The following is a 24,870-nucleotide window of genomic DNA, read 5'->3' as shown; positions in this document are numbered from 1 at the left end:
TAATACTGAAATCAATATTATTGCTCATTTATTTTTATTTATTGATAATACTATATTTTAGTTAGCGATACTTTGAGTTCTAGTTTTGACTGGTGGAGTTTTAAATGCTAAATGATCGGGGGAAATGGAAGAGGCAATCGCTGGCTTTAATTTTAAATAACCGAAACAGTGTATGTCATTCTGTTGTTGAATGCAGCAAAGCTGATATACTAGCTATAATTGTTTCATATCCTGTACTGTTGCATCTGTTAAGCGCTCTGACGCAATCATGCTGGGAACGGCGCTATACAATGATACATTCACTTTGTTTCTATATAACGAAATAAAATAAGGTCTTTGCGATTAAATAATGTGACAAACATCAAATGAGCAACAGTATCACAGTAATATCCATTGATTTTATAATTAGAGCTTTGGTGTCACGCCCACATTTTACAGTTCGGCTGAATGGATTTACAATCATTGGTTTCACAGCGAATTACGCAAATATGAAATGACACTGATTACTTGTACGCGCATCTTCATTCATTTGTTATAATTGTAACACTTAGCTAACATTAATATGAATTTTCTTTTCAGATTGTTAGGCGTTTGTCTTCTCTGAAGCCTGCGTGTTAAGACTGCGAGAAGGCTCGGTTGCTTAGGAACGCGCGTCTTCATTGTAGCTCCCGACCTTGCAGCCGTGTCCACGCTGCGCGTTCCCGTTTCTAGACCTCAGGAACGGGCAAGATAAGAGCATCCTAACGGAGGACAGTACCCGGAGATTAAAACACAAATGTGGATCAAGTGAAAGTAAAAAGTATATATTTCTAAGCGAATATAAAACAATTTGGCAGCTTAAAATAGTTGCCGGAATCCTCTTGAATGTTGAATCTATTGAATTAGTAAAACGGCGCGTTTTTTTATCAGAACACCAGGAATGGGGGATCTGATAGTTCGCCAAGGCAGGTGAGTCCAATCTCTAAGGCGTGTGGTGTCTATTGGAACAAGTACTCAAGGATACCGTATGAGTTACCATACAGACGCGTGGAATATTGTAAAATGGCATCGCATATTTGTTATCTGTTTTAGTCTTGTTTTCCCCAGCAGCTTGTGATAAAGCGTGATTTGACTCCAAATCTCATTAGTGCTTCATTTATAGGTCATATAAATGTGCTTAAAGGCAACGATTTAGCTTGATACAGGGCAGCTGAAAGAATAGAGAAAGGACTGGAGTTAAAATATGATTGAGGCAACGTATATTATTTTGCCTTTGGGAGTTAAATCGTGTCGTTGCGCTATAAATGATGCATGTATACCGGTATTTCCGTTGTTTACAAAACAAATATTCTCGTTTTGCTTTTTAATTCTTACTTGACACTTGTCGTTAGATTTGCTTGTTCCAAACGTATGCCACCAGAGGCTCGACCTGAGTAATGCAGTTATTCGACATATAGTGGTGTGGTGCCGCGAAGCGCCGGTACCTTTATCATGTCCGCGACAGCCAATTGCGCCGTAAATATTAGGGCGTTAAAACGCATCCGATGGGCAAGTCCGTGGTACCTGTTTTGCCCTTGACCTGTGCAAGACGTACGTTAAATAGATTATTCTTGTACTGCTTCATGGTGACTATTCTTAAGTTTTCCGAGTCTTCTGCTTACCAACACAAGCTGCGTATTTTTTTATTTGATGGGTGGTTCGGATCTTTGCATAAAATTGAAAATCAATGCAATTACAGGCTAAAATGATGGCTAGATTTTAGTTTTAATAGGAAATTCGTATTGATATTTTATCTCTCTCCCTCCGATTGGGTAAATGCATACATCCTAAAATGTACGACCAACAGACGTTTTTTCCTCCCCGTCGCGCGTGTTGCTCATGGGGACTGCATCGGTAAAATTCATATATTACAATGTCTTTCCCGTTTTATCTTGCTTTATGCTTATGCCGAACCAGTGTCACTAGCAATTTTCGTGCAATCACAGTTTGCACGTTGAAAAGCCTAACACTTGTTGTAAAAGAAAATTGCACATTACAGTCTATGTTGTATGTTTGACAGCGACCCAGGGACCTTAGAGCATTATGTAGTTCATTTGCTGCAATAACGACAGGGTAGCAAACAGACTCTTTTGACATTATGAAGTTAATATATTTAAATTTGCGACAAAAGAATTGCATTGTTTAAGTGTAATCGTTTTCCCCTCAAAAATTCTGGAGGTCGACGCCATCCCGGGATCCAAGCGGGTACATTGTCATTAGAAGTGGCAAAGAATTAGGCAAAGAGAAAGAACTGAATGGAAGGAGACGGGGCGAGGGAAAAAATGTCAGCCTTGAAGTTGTCATGGTGACTTTGTGAATAAGCAATTGTGTCACTTGAGCTCAAACATTAAAAAGAATTCTTCTTTTCACTATCTATAGGGTTATATAGGCTACCTTAAGACGTTTAAATAATGTGTTTGAGATTTGTCCCTGAAAGACTTGTAACTAAACACCAGCTTATACTTACAAATTTAATTGTGTATTACAGAATTCAATTGATTACGGCAACATAAAGTTCTCCCTGTGTTTTCCAGTATTTTTTTAGTATGGGGGGGGGGGGGGGGGGGGTCAGCCTTTTTGCACTATCCATTTCCCAGTATAAAATGTTACCGTAGCACATCCGTATTTCAGATGAACATGCTAATATAATGTTTTGTAAACGATTTTCCGCGGCTTGACTCTGCATTTATTCGTTTTTCTCTTTTTATTCCCGTTCTTTCCTTGTGCGCTTGTCTGTCGCCAGGCCCCTGCTGCTCCTGATCCGATTCAGTCAAGGAATATTTCCTGTTTAAACGTGCAGTGTTTATGCTTTCACTAATTTGAGGTAATAATATTCCTTGCAAAGTATTCTTTCGTCTTCCTCAGTCAGCTTCTTTGCTCATGGATCTAAAGTGAATTGTTTCCTGTTGCAGTTATATCCTATTTTCTGTTGTCTTCGTGTGGCTTTGTCAGTCTTTCACTGATGAGTTGATAAATAGTCTTTTAGGTGCAGGTTCTGAGATTTTGGCAGGCATTAAGGATAATAGCGGTTTAGGTATGTTTAAATGTGGTGCGTTTCTTCCTATAGACATATATATGTTTACCCAACAACATAGTTCACATAGGCCTACTTAAAAATGAATAAGGTTTATCATGAATGATTTCCATGTGCAACATGTCACGGTGTGATTCCTACAAACTCTGTTCCTGAAATAGTATTTTTAAAATAAATTCCAATGGCTTTCTTTACAGATAGGGACCAATAATTGTAATCAGTAATTGTAACTGTAATTGTAATTGTAATCAGAAGAAGCAATATATAGACAACCTAGAAGTTTCTCTATCTATGTGATTTTCGAAGAGTGTTAAATGTATCTCGTTTCATATCGCCAATGATTTTAAATTTACAATTGATTAAACTGTTATATAATCTTTAGTTCGATGTTTAAAGGTCATATGTGTAAAAGATCCATAATTCTATCCCTCAGTTTTCACTGATGTCATATATGATCAGTCCAGGTAAAACACCCATTTAAAATGTATCATCTTTGATGTTCGGAATGAATGTAAAGACTAAATTAGTAGTTGTTGAAATCTGTAGAAGGCAACACCGTTCATTAGCATGCAGAAGATGAAGAAGTGTGCAGGCTATTTGTCTGGAGGGCATCCGATTATGTATGTTGTCTCTGTTAGTGCCCTTAGTGTACATATTAAAAAGTCCTCCCATTCCACAGAATGTTTTGACCACATGTCATATTTGTGTGAGATGCATTTTGTGGAAACCAAGCAGTGTAAACAATGGTGTATGTCTGCCAGGCAGTGTGCTGGACCGTCATGAACATCACAAAAATATCAAGATCACACTTAAAAAAACTCAGGGGTCACCCAGGACCATAACTGAACTGTGTGCTTCATACCAGCAGGTCCTCATACTGTATCACATTCCTCCATATTGCAGCCTCGTATCCTGGTCATGGCTGTTGGGGGCCTGAAGTCTATCCCCGGCAGCACAGGGCACAAGGCCGGCTGGGGTACAGACTGGACAGGATGCCGAGTATTGCACAATGAAAAACATGTTACAACAGAGATTTTCCATTGACAACATAATTTTTTGCTTCTCCATAGAATTTAGACTAGACTTGCGAGGATGTCTGTCTTATCTGCCACTCTGTTCTCATAGATGTATAAGACCGGCCAAAGCACTCGACAAGAATTACTAATGAGGAGGGGGGTTGTGGCATTTCCGTTTTTAGTATTGCTTGTGATATCTCAGGTTAGACATGTACTAGTACCATTGCCGTAAGACCTTCCTAATTCACCTTTATTAATTAACTTGTGAAAGTTTGTGCTACTTCGTCGGAAGCCTCGTATTAAAACTGCCAATGACTTTGCTCCAGTGTGTAAAAGGAGGCAGGCCAACAATGCTGTAGCGGAGCGCTAATCTTTCTGGAATTTGAGAGATAAGCTGCGGGTGTGCATAGGAGAGGCAGGGGCAGGGGCTGGAATGGGCTCTGGGAAGACAGGGAATCAATTGTCAAGGCTCCTCCTGTGCTGGGCTCTGAGTGTGCAGGCCCTTCCTGTTCATGTTTTAAATAGCCAAATAACTTAAACTTATTACGGACCACTTTAAAACTGTGTCACGCTGGAAAGCGGTTTTAAAGAAAGAAGCCCTTCTGAAAATATACTTGAAATGACATGAGGGATGTCAAATCTTCATTAAACTAACTGAGATGTCAAATCTTCATTAAACTAACTGTTTTGCAGCCAAACGCCCAGATAGATCTCTGTGACAGAGCATCAGCAGCCCTGAATCTATCCAGCTTGGGTAGAACAGCCTTTCAAGGTGTGTTTACAGGGTCTTACAAGCACGTCTTTCTGAAATGGACGCATGTTGGCTTCAGTTCCCTCTCTTATATCTGCCTGGTGCCTCTTATATCAGCTTTAAACAGATTACTACAAACTAATATGCAAAACATAAAGTCTCAGTGATGAAGAAAACAAGTATGTTTATATTTTTGCCAAGTAAAGCTTTCCAGTGGCAAAGTTTTTTCCAATGTTTTTCCAAACTTACAAAAATGTATATTTTCCCCTCTTATTGGCTGTTTCTCTCAGACTGGTAGTGACCAGAATGTTAATAGTCACCTTACTTTTGTATTGATTCATTGGTGACACTGATGGATTGCTGTTCCTCTCATGATCTTTCCCGATGCATGATTTCTTGTCATTATTTTGATCACCAGCACCAAAATTTCAGTTTCGGAGATGTGAAGGTTTTATATCTTTGGATCCTTTCCCTAGATGAGGTAAATGAACCAAATCAGATTTTTTTTTCTTTTCTTTCATTTTGGAGAAAATTAATTTTTCGAAACAAGCAGCATGATTAATGTATACTGAATATAAACAGCTCTGAATTCATTGCTTAGGTGTATAGAGTTCAGATTCCACATTATGAGGTGAAATTACCTCGTTTAATAGAATTTGTGCATGTCTCCTTTTGTGAACCTGTGAACCAGACGAGCATTCCTCTGTACTGTGACCACTTTGACAGTCACTCTTTGGCCCTACAACAAACAAACAACAAACAAATTTATTTTTGTATAGCGCATTATCACAACATTACATCGTCTCAAAGCGCTTTACAGCATCCGCACCCAAAGCCCCCAGTGAGCAAGCCAAGGGCGACAGCGGCAAGGAAAAACTCCCCAGAAGGAAGAAACCTTAGGAAGGACCAGACTCAAAGGGGGAGCCCATCCTCCAGGGGCCGGCAGGGAGAGTCAAATACGAGAGATGGTTAAGTGTCAATTCACACTGTCCCAATCAGAAGATTTGAGAAATAACTGGAGAGCAGGGAGGATGACAAGCCAGTGCCGAGTCTTCTTCCAATCGCCAAATTGGCCCTATGACCTTAACCATAACAAACAGAAATAAATAGTAATATGTGAGTAACTGACACCATGACACTTTAACATACATGTTAATTAATTAAAGCTCAGGATTTTGTTCTGCTTGAAATGCTTCTTATTTTCTCATAAAAATAAACCACTATTTTTTACCCCAATACCACGAAAGAGAACAATTGTCCAATTTGCTCTATATTCACAAACAGTTGAAACCACCCAGACTCAGCATCAAGCCTCCCTGTATCATAGAGAGTACATGGTAATTATCATAATCATCTCCGCTTCAGTTCTGTACTATCGCTTTCCATCTCTTTGTCATGTTGCACTTGGACTATGTGTTCACCAGAAGGACTTCAAATTTCCTATGTCTACGAACTGTTGGCAAAGCAGTGGCTTGTAAAGAGATGCCTGCCCCTTTCTTACTTTATCTGTTTGGATGCTAGCTGAAAGATCTGTGGAAGTACATTGTTTGTATGAGATTTATTCATTTAAGTTTATTCATTTCATTTGAAGATGGAATGGCAATATCCCAACTAGGGGCAGACTGACAACAAAAAGCAGACTGGGAATTTGCCTTTGATTGGTATATTGGTATATTTTGCCAATCATGATCAACCAGTTGACCACCACTGAAATGAAGCAATATCCATTAATTGTCTCCTGCGATCGACCTGGAAACGGAAGGAGATCGACCGAAGGCCCCTGGTGTGCAGGGCGTATAATTTCGGGGTTAGGAAAGAAAGACCGGCCCTCACAGGACTGGCCCATGGGGAAAATTCGCAAACTTCCCAATGGCCAATCTGTGCTTGATCCAAGCCCATCTCTTGTGATGCGCCATTTAAGGATATTAACAAAGTAACATTAAAGAGATATGTTGCTTACAGAGATCATACAGCGTAGCCATAGGCAGTCAAGTAATAAAATTAGTTTTGGGCGAATAGGTGTTTAGGTGTGTCTGGCTTTTAATGTTCTAGATTTCGTAAAGAAACAAAGGCAGCAGGAGAGCAGAATGCAAATTTCGCCTGACAGCATTTCGCAGCTCATTGTCTTTCTTGTGCTCATGTAAAACTGCAGGCCTGTAACTGCATTCTCTTCTTTAAGGACAATGCCGTCTGCATCGCCCTGTTAGATCATTCAAGAGAACTTATTTCTGGACGAAGGATTTATTACCTGTAGTGGAGGTTTACATTGCATTCCATTCTCACGTTCTTGGGCTCTTATGTAATCAAATAAAGGGGCTGTGAAGGTCACTTGGCAGCCTTAAGTAAATGTCAGCCTTCTGAAACATCAGCTTTTCACGTGACGAAATTTGGGCCTATATATATATATTCAAGTATTTCTGAAAAATGGAGGCATATATGGAGTAAAAGGTGAAGAAGTATAGGATACCATGATTTACCTATTTGCAGTTATGACATGTTTATGAGATGTCCTGCACTGTAGAGAGATGATTGCCGGGCAGAAAATCTCACTTTTCAATAATCACTTTTCCATATGCCTGAGCATATTCAGGGAGAGTACAAAATGATTTGAAGCAATTCAATTTTTAAGTTGTTGCCACTTAAAATGTAAATGATCTTAAGTCGTAGGGTTTTTAAATTGGTTTCCTCACAATAGTGGTGCAAAATGGTTCTGAGGACTGACATGGCAAAAAAGTCTAATCTTTCTAACCCTGAGTTAAATTGGTGTGTATCAAGAAGCAGCCTGAGAGTATCAGTATAATCCTGTGACAAGGTGGGTTTTGGGGGTGAAAAGACATGGTTTATGTTTAAAAATAATAATGGCCATTTATTTGGAATTTCTTAATGATGTTCTGGTAAATGATAAAATTTCTATTAATAGTGCAACGAGCACAGTACCTTATAGCTGCAAGTTAGTAAGATGAAAATAGCTAGTTAGGTGAACACATGCAACTCAGTTAATGAAAGCAGCTGATCTCTGGATAGTGATAGACTACCATGCTGATACAATTAGTTTACTTGATAACGAATCTCTGTTTTATGTGTTATCTTGAGTGGACTTGAACGAGTTTTGCTTTGAACCAGTGGAACCTTTGACTATTCATCTTCCAACCATTTATCCTGTTCAGGGTTAGAGAAGGACCTGAGATCTGTCCCATGTAGGACAGGGTACAGGCCAGTTCGTTAAAGGGCACACAGGGTCACACACTATAGACAATGTGGAGACACCAATTAACCTACCTGCTTGTCTTTGAACTGCTGGGGGAATCGGCAGCAATGAAAGCAAACTCGTATGGCACAAGGAGAATATGCAAACATGTACACATGTACACATGCAGGCACGTGTAGGGTATACCTATGTCGCGCACACACACACGCACACACACGCACACACACACAAAAACTCACACACAGTAGGGTTCTATATCTTTTTGGGGTCTCTATTCATTTCTATGGCCATAACCCTAATCCCAGCTATAAGAACCCTAACCTTAACCCTAACCCCTATCTAGTCCTGACCTTAACCATACTGTAAGTAGTCAAACAAAATACAAGACTTTTGGCATTTTTAGTTTGCATTCACAATTTTTTTTTTTTTTTTTTTTTTTTTTTTTTTTATGAAATAGAGATTCCTCTTGTGGGGACTGAACAAATGTCCCTACAAGGTCAAATAACAGGTTTTGGTTCTCACAATATCGTAAAATATACGACCACACAGAGCAGAGGCCCAACCCAAACCCCCAGCGTTGGTGGTCTGTGGTAGTAATACTGCCCACTGAGCCAGTCTGCTGCCCAAGGTAATGACATAAAGAAACACTAGTCATATACATTAAGAAACAATTGTAATTGTTATGAAAGACATAATGACAAAAACACATTTGACAATGACTTGAGGGACACAGACTGTTGAGGTTTTTGAAGTTTCACTAAGAATAATGGCTGAAGAAATGTTGGCATCGAAGTCTGTAGGAAGGACAACTGTGAACAAAAGTAAATAACTGCTTGGCTGTGGAGTTACACATTCACTTTTCTCTAGGGAAAAGAGATTAGCAGTTCAGAATCAGTGTCAGTCTATGGCAGTTTGATCACATATAGCCTAGTTCTTTGAGAACTTCAGAGAGGGGGAGAGTATGAGGTGTCTGCAGGGAAGGAACCCCTTATTACATGTGACGGTGCACTTTTAGCAGTGGAGCAAAGAGCAGGGGTCTTCTGACCAGTGGGAGAGTGTCATATAGTTAAATGAGTCATCTTTCACCTTCCTTTCAGCAGGTTGCTGTGCCACATGGCAAAAGTGCTTCTTTCTGGTGGTACTGTTGGGGCGTAGAGCATCTTTTCAGGTTCCTTCACTCCCTTGGAGGGCAAAGGAAATGGCGAAAGTGACAGTGTTACTCCGACCCATCTCATTCACCTCACGGCTCATCCAAAGCTTTTCTTTGCCCTATGCACAGGGGAGTGCGTGGTCAGCGAATAGTTTGAACACGAAACTAATGTGAACCAGAGGTCACGGCCATTCTAGTCACTAGATCTCCGCCCAGTGGCACATTTACAGGAGCTTCTGCAGGGGTACAGAAAACATTTTACATCACCATAATAAAACCGAATAATGGACTTTTATGGAAGAATAGCAAGCCATCTCTGATTGCATTCCTAGACTCTTGTAGAATCTATGTCCATGTCTCATTAAAAATGGTTTATTTTGGCATTTACCTGTAGATGTGATTTCAGAAAGATAATACTGCTGTCATTTTTTTTTCCATAGCCCATCGAACAAAATGGATAATTAGTTAATGTGTCCAGCAAAACGTGGACTGTGAATGTTTGGCTCGTTATATTATATGACTCAGTTCATCGCCCCTTATAAGACCAAAAGGTGATGTGAATGCTTACTTAGTTCCTGCCTCTTCTTATGATCTGCCGACCTGCTTGTTAGAATTACTTCTTTAGCTTTACGTGAACATTTAGTTAATTCTTTATCTTTATATTGCTTTTACTAAAAATGCTGATGATACAGTAGACCTTACCTAAAAAAGGACACAATTAATAAATGCAAGGATAAAATTGGAGGAAGCTAAAAGGCCACATTTAGTTGGTTAAACTGGTAAAAAAATTTAAATGACACAAAAAAAATTTGAATTTTTCACCATTGTTCAAGCAGAACTGGAGCACAAAAGCTCAGAGACTATGGGGCTAATACAAACGTGCATCTGCAGCAGCACAGTAATCCAGGTATCTATGCTGCCTCCTGCAGTCAAATGTGGTACTGCACCTCACAAACACGACGGGTTTCCACCTGCTTTGTGCTGTTGCTGTGTGTCCCTCAAATTCAATTCAGAGGTACATTTTACTTAGTTTAGTAATAACATCTGCATTATATGTATAAATCCTCGTCAGATGTCTGTGAAGCATTGTTGTATATCAGCATGGCGATGAGCACAGACATCCACAAGAACTTTAGGACTGTTTAACAAACTAACAAACTTTTTATGTCATTACTTTTGCATTTGCTTATCATTTTCTTCGCAAATTGAGAGATATAAACTAGAAAAGAGTAGAAGAGACTTTGGGAATTCAATGTGTAAAGACAACACTACAGCAATGTTGTTTCTGCTAAAGATGGATATAGGGAAGAGTAAGCAGACAATCAGCAATACAGGCAGTAGGTGTTGACACTGAGATCAGAAAAAAACACAAACGATTTGCACAGCAAGTCAATTTTAATCTTCATAGATATCAACACACACTGAATCAGAAATGGTACTCTCTCCATGGTGAATGTAACAGAATTTACTTAGGGTTCTTGCATCGTTCAGTGATGACAAATATTAACATGGAAGTCCCCTCTGAGATATGTGCACAGCAATGTGTGCATTTAATCTATTTGTGACAACATTCTTTATTATTATTAGAAATTGAACAGTAGAGGTGGCACAGTGGGTAGGAAGGCTGCTTCTCACCTAGAGGGCTGCGGTTGTGGTTTCCCATGGTTACTCCAGTTTCCCCCCGCAGTCCAAAGACATGCAGTTATGCTAACTGGCATTGCTAAATTGCCCATGGAGTATGATTGTGAGTGTGAGTGTGCATGTGGCCTACCCTGGACTGGCGTCCTTTCCATTGTGCCTCCTGCAGCCTGGGTTAGGCTCCAGGCCCTCACCCATCCATAAGGACCCAGATATGGGTCTAAAAATTGGATGGATGGATGGATAGATGGATAGATGGATGGATGGATGGATGGAAAAAGAATAGCACAGTGATTCTGAGTTTATGGTTATTCGGTTTGCCAGTACAGTCAAACCTCCCTTATCCGGGCAGAATGGAACCGAGGTGCCCGTAAGTAAGAAATGCCCATTACTTAGAAATATATGAATATTGTTTGTACAACATACATGTACTTCTGTACACATACAAACTGCATGATATTTATGAGGTGCAGGGCTTATAACAGGACGTTATTTCATTCCGAGCTAAGCGAATCATCCAGTTTTATTCTTACAGTGGTCATCCAGGTTTTAATCCCCATCAAGTGAGCTGGACGATTTTTTTCTTTACTCTTCCAAATATCGCCTACCGTAGACTCAGTGGCGCAAAAATGGGGTACGCAGTATATGCGATGCATATGGGCGCACCGCCGGGGGGGGGTGCCAAAACAAGGGAGGGACAAAAAAATATATATCATTGACATCAATGTTTTAAAACTGTTCTTGAGTTTTTCACTCATGACTATGCTCTAAATATGCTGTTTAAAATATTTAAAAAACGTCAGGCCTGGCCACTGGCAGCAGATGTTATGAGCAGCGATGTTGCTGCGACAGTCACCGTCTCCTTTATGTTCCTCAGTGCTTGGGTGGCTATTTAGTAGTGGCCAGAGTGGCAGTAGCCTGTCGTTCATTGACGTGGTCTGGCATCTATTTGCGGCAGGATGGAAAGAGCAAAAAAGTTATCAGGTGCTCAAGGCAGAAAGAGAAAAAAAGAAACGGAAAAGGCGTGCGAGGGGATGCGGCAAAAGATGTTGGTGTGGGTGAAAGACGGCAACAGGTATGAACCGTGATGGAAACAAATGTCACTTATGTGCAAGCTTGTGTCCAGCGTCAGGGATTAGGCTGTGAACTACACAGAAAACTAGGCTGGATAGTGCTGCTGTTGGCTAGCTTACTTGGGTTAGGCAAGCTGAAATTGCATGGCGATTTCTTGCTGATGCATACAGGCTATAGGCAAGGATTTAGAAGCCGTTTCTCAAATTGATTGAAATGTGGTGCGTGGATCGTGAATGAAACGTATCGTTAAAGTCGGTCAGACTGGCACCTGATCATGTAATCACCCTTCATGGACAGCTGGCTAACACATGGCTGACACAAAGTCGGATGAAAGTAATATCTATTCTGTTCTGACCATAATACAAACTAACTGATTTATTATGATTACTGGTAAGACTGCATCAGGTGCAACATGAATTCAAAGTCATTAAGCTGGATGTTTATTTTTTTTCCTTTTTTATGGTGAAAAATGTGAAATCTGTTTAAATAAACTTAAGTGAACTGTCATGGGCGTGTTTTTTATGCCTTTTTTTTGAGGGGGCGCCAAAATCGTTGTCGCATACCCCCTAAAAAGTGAGCAGTTGCGCCCCTGCGTAGACTTAGCCACTCCAAAGTGGTCTGCAACAACTCTGTGTGATTTTCCTTTTCGTATCACTGTAATGATATCGAGCTTCTTTTGGAGGGACATAACACTACGCGGGGTGGCATGGTGGTGCAGTGGTTAGCACTGTTGCCTCACACCTCCGGAACCCAGGTTCAAGTCTCCGCCTGGGTCACATGTGTGTGGAGTTTGCATGTTCTCCCCATGTCGTCATGGGATTTCCTCCGGGTACTCCGGTTTCCCCCCACAGTCCAAAGACATGCTGAGGCTAATTGGAGTTGCTAAATTGCCCATAGGTGTCCATGTGAGAGTGAATGGTGTATGAGTGTGCCCTGAGATGGGCTGGCCCCCCATCCTGGGTTGTTCCCTGCCTTGTGCCCATTGCTTCCGGGATAGGCTCCGGACCCCCCGCGACCCAGTAGGATAAGCGGTTTGGAAAATGGATGGATGGATGGATGACACTACGCTTCCTTTTTGAAGCCATGGATTTTGCACAGTTTTATGCGCTGCTGTAAGTTAATTCAGTTCCGCCCACAGACTCGTCTTCTAGCTCGCTCTCCATTCGACGTTCGCTCCATCTCCACGTGCAGACTCCGCCCACAACCCTATGTATGCGGCATTCGTCACTTCCGTCTTCCTAAGCGAAAAGCCGACCGCAAGACGTCTCGGGAGTTCTGCTCACTTATCGAATATTCTTTGATGGCAATTTTTTATTTTATTTTTTTACGTTTTAAAGAACTTTATTTAGAGCAAAACAATTACAAACTCAAACAAACAGTTACTTATAAAAGTCTACATAACAATATATCACACCTCCTGTGGTTTTACATCGAAATCAAAAGCATGTTATTGTAATGATATAATCAGCATGTTACAATCAAATAAGGAAAAGTGCAACTAGTTATAATTATTAAAAATAATTAAAATAATAAATAATAATAATAATAAATAATAAAAAAATAAAAAATAATAATAAAGAAGATAAAGGGGGTCATGATGGCAATCAAAGGTAAGGTTCTATAAGCAAGACATATATCTTTGATGGCTATTACTGTGTATTATTTGTTTGGTTTATTGGATTTTTGATTTTCGCTTTGCTATTTGATTTCGAGTCCTCGCGTGCCCCTCGGACTTTGACGCTTCTCTGTGTATGTTCTGTGTGTGTCAGTTGCATAGGGAGTGACTGCTATTTTTGTTTTGCGAGTTTATGTTGTATGCTGTTGTTTGTAAGGTGTAGAATTTGTCGTGTTTTTGTTTTCTCTGCACTTAGGTAAGTTGGCTTTGGGTTGCGTTTGGAAGCTGGGTTTTGTTTATTGTTTTCGCTATAGTCATTCCTGAGTCCTTTTACAGCGGGTTTATTTGTTCTGTGTCCGTAGCGTGTCGATAAAAACAGAAAAATATAAAAAATACTCTGTCCACGTGACTTCCCTTATCCATCGCACCCTGTCTTTCTCTTACTCCATGTCCGCTCTACCTCTGTCCGCCCCAACCCTAGACTAGGGCTCATAATAACAGTTGCTGGTTGTGTAAAATTAATTTGCGCATGCGAGTACCTAAAGCTGCCCGTCAGAGGGAAGTGCCAGTATACTAGAGGTCCGGATAAGGGAGGTTTGAATTGTACTGTGCACAGACTTTCCTGGAGACAGGTGCTTGGAGGGGAGGGGGAAGGTAGGGGCTTAGGGTACATGTTGCAGTAGGGGGAGGTGCTTAGATCCTTGAGATGGGGGGCATGTTTGGGTAAAAAAAGGGCAGGTGGTTAGGTACCCTAAGACATCGCTGACTGCATGTGCCTGCGGTTTATGTTCTCTCACTATTACGGGCCTTGAGTTTTTTACTTATGGATCGATTTCCTTTGACATGGCATTTTGCAATCAAAGAATATCCTGAAAACACTACAAGCAGTGGATTTTTCAATTGTATGGTTACAGCCAAATGTTGTACAGTACCATTCAAAACTTTGGACCTGCTTAGCCATCTACAAAGAAGTGTCACATCACATGACCTGGCCACCTGACCTAAGCACATGGTTTTGTGGGAGTTCGACCAGAGACTGAAGGAAAAGTGGCCAATGAGAGCTCAGCATAATTGTAGGACCTCCTGCAAGATAGTTGGAAAAGCATCCCAGGAGACCTCCTCATGAAACTGGGATAGAGGAGACAGTAGGGTCAGCCAGTCCCTGGGGCAATTGGGGTTAATGGTGGGATCTCTCTGCTGACCATGGGATTTGAACTGGTATCCATCTGAGTCCCAACCCACAGAGCTGCCCCTCCTCCTGCATAAAAAAATGGTCAATCCTTTTTTTAGTCAGTGTGTAGTTCCATTTAATATTATTTCATTGTTTTGATGTCTTTATAATCATTTTAAAACGTAGGGAATAGTACAAATTAACCCTCCAATAGGTAGGTCTATCCAAAATTTTGACTGGTACTGTATTTTTTAAGATATTATATACAAATATCTCGGTACAACAGATTGAGAAGAATATTGTATGGAATCAGGGCCAGTCAATCCTATAGGTGACCAACTTCTGTGGGGTGCTGATTTAGCCAGCCGATTTCATGTGCATGTTGCATTCATTGTCCGAGCCAAAGCGAAATCAGCTGGCGGGCACCCCTAGAAGTGCTTGCCCCCTACGCAGTACTGGCAGAGAACAGGTATGCGATATAGGGCTTAAGCTTTGCAGTAACGTCCACTTGCTGGCCATGTTCACTTTGTCCCAGATGATAAGCTTCGTACCGGCACAGAACAGGTACATGATGGGGGGCACCAACTTCTGAGGGGATGCCAACTCTCTGTCGCTCCGTCTGAGACAATGTGAAATTGCTTGGCTAAGTTGGTGCCCCTAGAAGTACTCATGACCTATGCAACGCTGACACAGAACAGCTTCGTGGTGAGGGAGAGCTGTCAGTGATACTGTTCAGCTAGCCCAATGTATCAGTAGCTACCTGCTTGCTACCTAGCATACCTGTATTTCCTTTTCATCAGTACATCGTAGATATCACCAGTGGTCAGAAATGCCTTGAAAAAAAGACTGTATTGACTGTACTTTGTACATTGACTGTAATGTCATAATAATGATCTAATTAATCCTGCTACCTAAGCATGCCTCAGTGGCCACATTGGGTCCTCAAAGAATATGCTGCAGGGTTTGATGTTGTTTATATCCTTGATCATTTTGAAGTGTGTAATGGCAGCTGTGCAGCTATATATGTAACATTATTTTAATCAAATAAATCCATCATGAGCAAAGACTGTTAATAGGGTTGTCAAATAATTATTTTCATGGCAAACCTTGGCAATTAATCTCATGTACAATCATGTTGCAATACCATAAAAAAGCTAGATTTTATAGTCTGCCTAGGCCATTCAGTATAGAAATTAAATTCTATTAAAAAATCTATTCTCCCACTGGGGTATAAATATGAGTATATTTGAAGTTAACGTGATCAAACAAATAATAGTGTGTTATGTGTTATGAGGGGGGCTATATGTGCATTATTATTATTATTTGCAGTCATTTGCACATCTATTTTAATGATATAGTAATGTTACTTATTATTATAGCACTTATTGGGTTATTATATAATGGAGGAGCACCTGACGTGAAGCTGGCTGAAGGTTCCACATGGGCGTCGACCTGCCGTGCATGGAGTGAATCTGAAAAATGCACAGTGTTCATGAGATGTACGATGGATATATTTATATATAAGTGCAGATGGAAATCAAAATCCTTTGTAGTGAATGAAGCCTTTTAACTAAAATTGTCCAGAAATTATTCACCCTTAACATGAAGGCCCAGATATTTTCTCTTCAGGTAGGGGATAATTTACAGTATAGTTACAGTTTTTCTCAATTGCTTTGGTGCATTTCTCAAATGACAATTAACATTCGCAAAACAGCGAGTGTCATCCCCACACCATAATGTCACTTCTGCACAGCAGAACATCATTTTTCATTGCTTCACACAAACTCCCAAATGTTTTAATACATGTATGCAAATGGTTTTTGTACAATCGTCATCAATTGGCACAATTTTCATTGGCTTCAGTCTTGTTGGTCAAAATACGTTATGCAGTTTCCCACTGTAATAATTTTACAGCTAACAGTTAACCAAGCTTTAAAAATGATTTTAAAAAACATTCCATAAATTGCAGTATCATGGCATTATTGTGTTTTGGTTGCCTTAGTACATGACTTTGATACCCTTTTGTTTTTCTTGTATTGCAGTTTTGCAGTTTTTATGTTACACAGTGCAGTCTGACTTTTTTGTTTGCTACAGTACTGTGTCTTGAGATCTGAAGAAGTTACATGTGCATGCGAGTGCTTCCTCCTGCCAGTGAACTTTACATACTGTAATGTAGAGCCTTGCAATGTTGAAAATGGTGTCTTTTGACATGAATAAGTACCAGTTTGCAAAAGAAAAATGATCAGTCAGTGACAATGCGAAAGAGGGAACTGACTATCCTTCAGAATTGTGGAGCTCAGGAGCATACTTACACTGACAGACTGACAATATATCTAAGCATTTTGACTCTCATGGTTAAAATGATGCATATTGTACTTTTCATTTTGGTGGCACTGACTAATTCACTGGTGGAATTATTGGCTTTGAGACATGAGCTAATGGTTTTGGATAAGTTACAGGCTTTTCCAACTAAACCATAGTGTTGTGCTATATGCTTGAACTGTTTTGAGAAATGCACTTCTAGTCTTGAGAATGTTAAGTATGTTTCAGATAAATGTGCCAAAGCAATTAAGAAAAACTTTCAATGTTATTTAAATTATGCTGATTATTTCAGACATCTTTACAAATGATACAGCAATGGGTGGCAAAAGAATGCAGTTTGCCAGTGAGATTTCCTCTATCTAGTTCACTTGTGAACAAACTGTACAATGGATCATTTATTGAAGGAACTGAAAGAACTGAACGATGACACAAAATTAACGAAATGCTGCAGTGACCAAGATCATTTTGTTCACTTAATAGAATCATTTAAAGAGAAAGAAAAATCTTTCATGAATGTCAAGTGTAGGTAGATTTTAGGATGCAGAAGTTGTCTGACAGTTCTGTGTTTACATTGTCTTTGGCACATTTTGTTGTATTTTCAATTCAAATTTATTTACAGTGTATAACACATTTTCACAATATCACATTGTCTCTAAGTGCTTTACATTGTCGCTGCCCAAAACCCCCAGAGAGCAAACAGAGGTGACAGTGGCAAGGAAAACCTTGGGAAACCAGACTCAAAGGGGGAGCCCGACCTCCAGGGGCCGGCAGACAAAGTCCAAAGTAACAAAGTGCCAGTTTATAATGTAAAATTGTGCAGAGTTCAGGTATAAAAGCAAAATGTTCAGCTGATGTATGGGCAGGTAGGGGAGGAACCTGCTTCCTTTGTTGGGATGGAAATTTTCCAGTATTCCATTATACTATTTCAACTGGGCCTTTCTATTTAACTTCAAATTGCTCTTTATTACTTATATAATCCCTTTTTGGTTGATTTGCTACTCAGGAAGTATTTTTGAGGTTTTTCTGTTGTGCTGGAAATGTGCTATATATGAATATATTGCTTTTCCATTTAAGATATTTAAATGGGTTTTCAATTTACAATTTTTATAATGAAATTAGTAAAGAGTAGGCTGTATATCATTTATCTTACAGAAGAAAATGGCAGACTAAGTATACTTGAATATGATTAGGCATTTACCAAAAAATAAGAATATTATATACAGGCAGTGCCCAGGTTACAAACGAGATCCATTCCCTAAGTCTGTCTTTAAGTCTAATTTTCAGTTGCTTCGGACAATTTCTCTAAACGGTCTTGTGCACTTCTCAATACAATTTGTACGCTGCAGCACAATAATTTGGACACTCAGTGAAGTAATTCATTCAAAACCTTTCATTCATGTTTCAAAATTCATTTTTCTTGTCAGCCATTTTGTCAGTGCCACCAAAATGTAAACACTCTGTATCATCAACTAGAGACATACTAGTCAAAATGTTTAGTCATGTTGTCGAAATGATAATACACCATGGGAGTATTTTAAGAATTAAAATTTATCAGTTGTTGCTCGATTTAAATTTCATTTTGGCAACATGACACTTCCAACAGGTTTTTGGGCTAATTCAATGTGAATATGCCGAATTCTATACGAAGCAAAACAAAACAATTTCTCAATGAATGACAGCAATGAGAAATTTCATTCTGTTGTAAGAATTTGTACAAAGCTTCAGTAATAATAAAAATAACTACGTACTATATATACTGTACCGCGAGCCACGTGATATTTTCATGAATGTCACAATGTGCGTTCATTAATAGGCTTTACATCAGTCTGTTTGTAAGTACAAATTATCTGTAAGTTGGATGTTCTTAACCCGTGGACTGTTTGTATACTTAAAACAGAAGCCTGATTTAGTTGTAAACTAGAATTCTTGGGATTAACTACTATGAACCCTACACATTAAAAATAAAATCATTAGCTAGAAAGACAGCGAAGGTACATCACCAAGATGGACCGTGAGGATTTTTTAATGTTAAATACTGGTGAACAAAGCTATTCTCTAGTAACTAAAATGATACTAGTCAAAATAGAATCATAATAATGATATAATTTTATGAAACTTTATCTGAGGTTATTCATTCGTGTTTTTTGACCTTATATATTTCTGAGTGAATGAAATATGAAAAAAGGAAAAAAAAGACACTCAGTTTGAGATTCGCATTTTTCCTGTTAAGGGTGTAGTTCACATTCTTTGTGTCTAGTTATATATATATTTTTTTTCTTCATGTGGAATTTGGAAGTGAGATAACATGCCTGAATCTTGAATAAAGGAACAATATCACACAGTATACTTGTGTGGGTATTTTTATTGTTTTTCCAGAAAAGGGGAAAAGGTTTAGAAAGATTTATAATGTGCAGAAAGGGGAGAAAAAGGCAGCAGGAAATGGAATCTGTGGTTGCAGGGGCTCGGCGACGTACAGTGGGGCTCATTTGTTAAACTCAGTGGCCGATGTAAATGAGGTAAAATGTGAGTCATTCATTGAATGGCTGACTCAAGTGCTGTGACATTTTTAATAACCTATAGATGAGCAGGAAGATATTTACAACATGAAATAGGTACATAGATATACAAACTTATAGCATCTAGCCAGTGCAAGGAAACTACAGCCTTATACTGAATAAGTTGTTGAATGGACAAATGATGGATGGATGGATGGATGGATGGATGGATGGATGTAAGTAAGTTAGCCTTTTACTGTTGATTTGGTAAAGTCTTGTTTCCTATCAAAACACATTTCATCTAGCCGGCTTGCTGCCATTTAATGTTTTGTGGATTTCATTTTAATCATGATTAGAATAAGCCTCCCATTTAGAAAATTTTGCTGCTTAACTAAATTTATAATTGATTGAATATGCATATATTACTTTAGAGTTCATAGCTCCTAAACAATTAGATAACTGAATGATTAATTCCCCATAATTAACACACTTGCTGTTTATATTACTGTTTCAAAAGCAAGTCAAGGAAATGAATGTTAATGCTTTGTTTGCACAGACATATTGTACGTTTTAAGATCTTTATCTTGTAAGTGTCAATATGTACAACCTGTGTCTTTCATTTAAAAATGAAGTTGGTTGGCAGGAAACCAGCATACATACTAGGACCAGACCTGAGAAGCCCTGTGTTAAACGCTTGCTTCTACAGCAACTGCAGATTAAATGTTTATTTTTGGCTGGTTGTTTAGTAACTGTTATCTCTTTGCCCAGAACATGTTATTATAATGCAGTGTGCAATTCTGTATGAATTAAAAAGCTTCTGTGTTGATTCTAAGACCAGGAGTATAGTCCCACCCAGGGACAGGAGCAGAGGATGACAATCTTGTTGAGTTATACCATTCCCCTGGCATGCAGGTGCAGCGTAATGCACTCGCTGGTGTATGGATTAGGTGGGAAATGACATCCAGGATGTCCGCTTGAGTTTACATTGAACGAGTCGGATTCATTCCAGAAAACATGGGGGTGCAAAAGAAACCAATGGTCAAGGTGACGGTGCAGATCACAAGTAAGTGTCAAAATCAACAGCAGCAGCTGATACATTATAAAATTCCTTTTTATTTAATATCCAATTGTATTAAGTTTTGGTAAGAGCATTCTAGGACTTCTTTCAGACATTAGGTTGCTGGAAAATCAGATTGTTTTCAACTGGTGTTAAAAATTTATGCTTAATATTATTTTGAGTTAGTAACCATTCGTTTTGAATGACAGTCAGTTGGTAAAACGCAGTGGTGTCTAGCTTTTCTGAATCTTGGCTGTTTTTTGAATCCTTACACAATATGTTATTTCTGTATAGACCAGAAGTTTGCCAGACCACCACACTGAAATAGACCACAGCTAGGGGCACCTACCACTAATGTGGGGGGGGGGGGGGGTCTTTCGTATTTCTTTCTCTGGTTGTAGAAGTTGAATTTTGCTTCTTTATTTAAAGAAAAAGCATGTCTCAGTTTTTAATATTTTTTGATGTGAGTGACAAAGATGTCAGTGCGTTTGCAGATGAGCTTATAATACTTCCTATGATATGCATTTATCGTAAACGTTGCATCACTGACTTTGGATGAATTTTTTTGTTTTTAATCTATGAATTGTGGCTTGGGCTAAGGAAATGCCATAGCATAGCATAGCAGTGAATTATTAAAGACCGTGAGAGGTACTATGGGCAACCTACAGATATACCATTTTCATGTTATAATATAAAAATTTTCCCTTGGCCCTCTGGTCTCCTCCCCAGTGTGACCCCAACAAGCTACTCCCGGCACTCATTCATCTTACCTCTAGTTCCTGCCCTTGTGTTAATCACTCCAGCTGCCTCTCATTTGCCCCCTCAGCAGCATTGTTTAAGGCTCCCCAGTCTGGTGTTGCCCAGTCCTCTTATTAACGTCACTTCTGACTGCCTGCGCCTGGCCTCTTTTGGATCTCTCGCAATCCAGCTTCTTTCCAGTCCATGTTTGTTTGGCTTTACCTTACAAACCCCCATTGCTTTGCCCAAAATGCTCGCCCCCAAGTCTTTTGTCCTGCGCAGTGTGACGACCACAAATAATCGTCCTCACTTCTTATTTCATTAGAGGTACGGTAACAATTATTTCACAAAAGAAATATTATTGCCACATACAAAAAAATGCATAATTATGATTTCAGGTTAATACTGATAAGAATTCTATTTGCACAAAGGGGGAACTAGCCATTTTGAATACTTACAATATCTCAGCTTTGTTGGAGCATATGAGCATATCTTTGAGGGTACTGAATAGCATTCATGCAGTGGGAGAAAATGAGTAAAGATGTGGGTCTGCTACCTAGAGGCTATCATGGATCCCCTGGGATAGGCTTTTATAAAGCTTAATAAAAGCTTGCAGTATGAACAGAATGACAAGGAACCCTGGACATGGGCGTGTTTGAATAGACCAAACCCTATACTTACTTAATTGTACTACTTAATTTAATTCCATTCTATCGGTGCTCTCACTGGCAATGCATGCCGCTTTATCCAAGCTCCAACCTGCTACCCTCCGTTAAAGAGGTAACAGCATAATATTAAGTTTAATCACATTCCATAATGCAAGACCACTGTTTTCAGAAACATTTTATACGGTGTAAATACATACTATGTGTGTGCAAGTTCTATATTAGGCATTATGAAAAAAATGGGAAGTTGTAAGTTACAGGGTATATTATCATACATACTCTAAATGTAAAAGATGAGAGGATTCCCCCCAGTATTTAGGCTTCACGGGGGAGACAATTAAAAATGTACTGGTTTCATGGTATAATTGGTTTTTCTCAAGTTCTGACACAGGAGTATAGCAACAGCGGTCCCAGTTATTGTTAAAAAATTAACAAGCCCAGAAGTATTGTCAGACAGGAATACAAAGAAGTTGGTGAAAGGAGCATGTGAAATGGAAATCAGGGTGAGGAGCAGGACATGGGTGTCATGGTCAGCAATGAACTCCACAATGCTGATAGATTGTGTATTTTAATATTTCACATTTCACATACCACGGGCTTGCAGTGTCGATGGGATGGAAAGCGGCTGCAGTAATGCAGATAACCAATGAAGCCTTCCCCTTGGATGGCTGTCCACCTTGCCCATCTTTTTACACCAATATTTCCGAACCTGGTCTTTGGGGACTCCTAGACAGTCCATGGTTTTGCTCCCTCCCAGCTCCCTGCCAAACAGTCCACTCCACTACCATAATGGCCCCTGGTAGGGAGCTGGAAGGAAGGAAAAATGTGGACAGTCTGGCAGGGAGCATGGAGGGAGCAAAAATGTGGACTGTCTGCCAGGGAGCGTGGAGGGAGCAAAAATGTGGACTGTGTGAGTGTCCCCATGGACCAGATTAGGAAACACTGCCCTACATGATCCACAACACTAAGCACCAACATGGGAATATTGCATACATCCACAAAAGGTAATACCACTTTCATTTGTTGTGCAAAACAGTAAACATTAGGATTGAACAATGAGAATAACCAATAATATACAGAATCTCAATAATGGATACAATTAAGAGCAAATGATTTCCTTATCTTAATCTTCTGATTATATTAAGAGCTCTGAAATGCAGTGACAGCATGACACTGCCAATGGAAGCCAATTAAAATGAATGAATATTCATACTTTGGCATTTACTGTAACATTAAACCCTTAAATTAATAAGTATCTATTTTTTCAATTACAAAAAATGCATCAACAACGTTATCATCAAGTGAATCTGAGAGCTGTCTGATGCAAGAATTGTTGGTAACAGTTTCTATGAATGGTATGTCTATAAGAATCTATGGACACATTCATAAAACATAATGCATTCATGAAGAATTTTAATAATTGCTATAAATATTTATAAAAAGATATAAAACTAACCATGTTTATTATGCATTATTAATGCTTTATGATGCTCTCATCTATAATGCACTATTGATACCTTCGTAATGCTGTACAAAGCATCCTTAATTCTTACACCGACCATTGTAATGCATTATGAAGGTATCTATAGTGCATTATAGATTACAGCTTTAATTAAGCAAAGTGTTACCGCATTGTTCATAGAAGAATGTGACTATTTACCATGTATTTTATTCTATAATTTACATTTTTCATGCTCTGATTAATAGGCTGGTATCCATTGTGATTTAATCTTTAAAAAAACTCCCTTTTTAACAAGGGGTTGATTTAAGTGGAGTGAATAAAAGATGCGGATAAAAATCCCTGCTTAAAAATTGAAGGGACATGTGAGTCATTTCAGCTGCAGGGTAACAGTGCAGCAGTGGTCTATTGTTAGACTTGAAGGCTACAGACACGGTCTGGGTGAAGACCACCCAGTATTTCAGCTGGGTCAGTCGATTCTGCACCCGTCCCCTACCATGGTAGCTTCTCGTAGCCTTGGCACACGTCTGAGAATGCAAACGACGTGGATCTGCTTTAGCACACCAAGCACGCCCCAAAGTAGTCCTGCAGAATCATCTGCCATAGTCCCGCTTGTTCCCTGGGCATTTGGCAAAACTGTCTTTGGTGGCAATACCTACATTTGGTTGTATTAAATCTAATCCACATAATTAGCCAATAGCGTTCCGCTCATTATGTCGTAATGGGCTGTAAAACGCTTTCCTAAAGCTGTTTGCGAAGCACTGCAAACACCAAGAGCATCATTAGCAGCACTAAAGGGACTTTTCAGGTAATGAAGTGCAAATAACGGCATGATAATACTTCAGAAAGAAGCAGCTAAAACGTTGCGATGAACTGGCATATTCACAAAAGAATCTGTCATACTCGTTTATAAATCATTCTTTAATGGTGACAAGAGTAATAATGGTATTTAAAGTTCCTGTGGCTTTAGAAAAATTGTTACAATTATTTTGTTTTAAAATGAAGAGTTTCAAATACGTTATATGGTATGAAACACTGTCCAGTCTTTGTGCCAGATGTAACACTGACTGATGTAAAAGTTGTAGCTAAGCTAATCCATTTCACTACATGTAGGGAATGGAGTTGGTCAAAATGTAAAAATGCTGTGATAAAACCAGTGCAGAACTTTGTCACAGTTTGTGTCAGCTCTATTAAGACTTATCGCTTTTGCAGGTGTTATAGGACTCTTATCTGACGCACCATATCCCACAATTATCATTTGAAATGATATATGTACATATCACAGTTTGATCTAGTCTACGTCCTATATTAGTTGTGTACAACATGTTATAAAAATGTCAACATTTCCAGTTAGTGGAATCGAGTTTCTCTGTGGCTGCAAACTAACTATCTTCTACAGAAGAATAATGCAGAGACGTCTCATTCATGTACGTGGGATGATGCTCTGCGCCTCTTGTTT

General features: G+C 39.3%; 1 protein-coding gene across 4 annotated transcripts in view; it reads left to right on the top strand.

Moving 5' to 3' along the window:
• The first annotated feature begins 455 nt into the window (after positions 1 to 455).
• Positions 456 to 24,870, top strand: part of nlgn3a (neuroligin 3a) — a 165,938-nt gene continuing 141,523 nt past the window's right edge. For all 4 annotated transcript variants that reach the window (XM_049029036.1, XM_049029039.1, XM_049029038.1 and 1 more), the window contains exon 1: positions 456 to 948. The gene's annotated coding sequence lies outside the window, so the exon portion shown is untranslated. The remainder of the gene's footprint in view (positions 949 to 24,870) is intronic.

The sequence above is a fragment of the Brienomyrus brachyistius genome, chromosome 10 (assembly GCF_023856365.1).
Source record: "Brienomyrus brachyistius isolate T26 chromosome 10, BBRACH_0.4, whole genome shotgun sequence".
Taxonomy (NCBI): Eukaryota; Metazoa; Chordata; class Actinopteri; order Osteoglossiformes; family Mormyridae; genus Brienomyrus; species Brienomyrus brachyistius.
The sequence above is the reverse complement of the archived record's forward strand: the minus strand, read 5'-3'. Positions and strand labels throughout refer to the sequence as shown.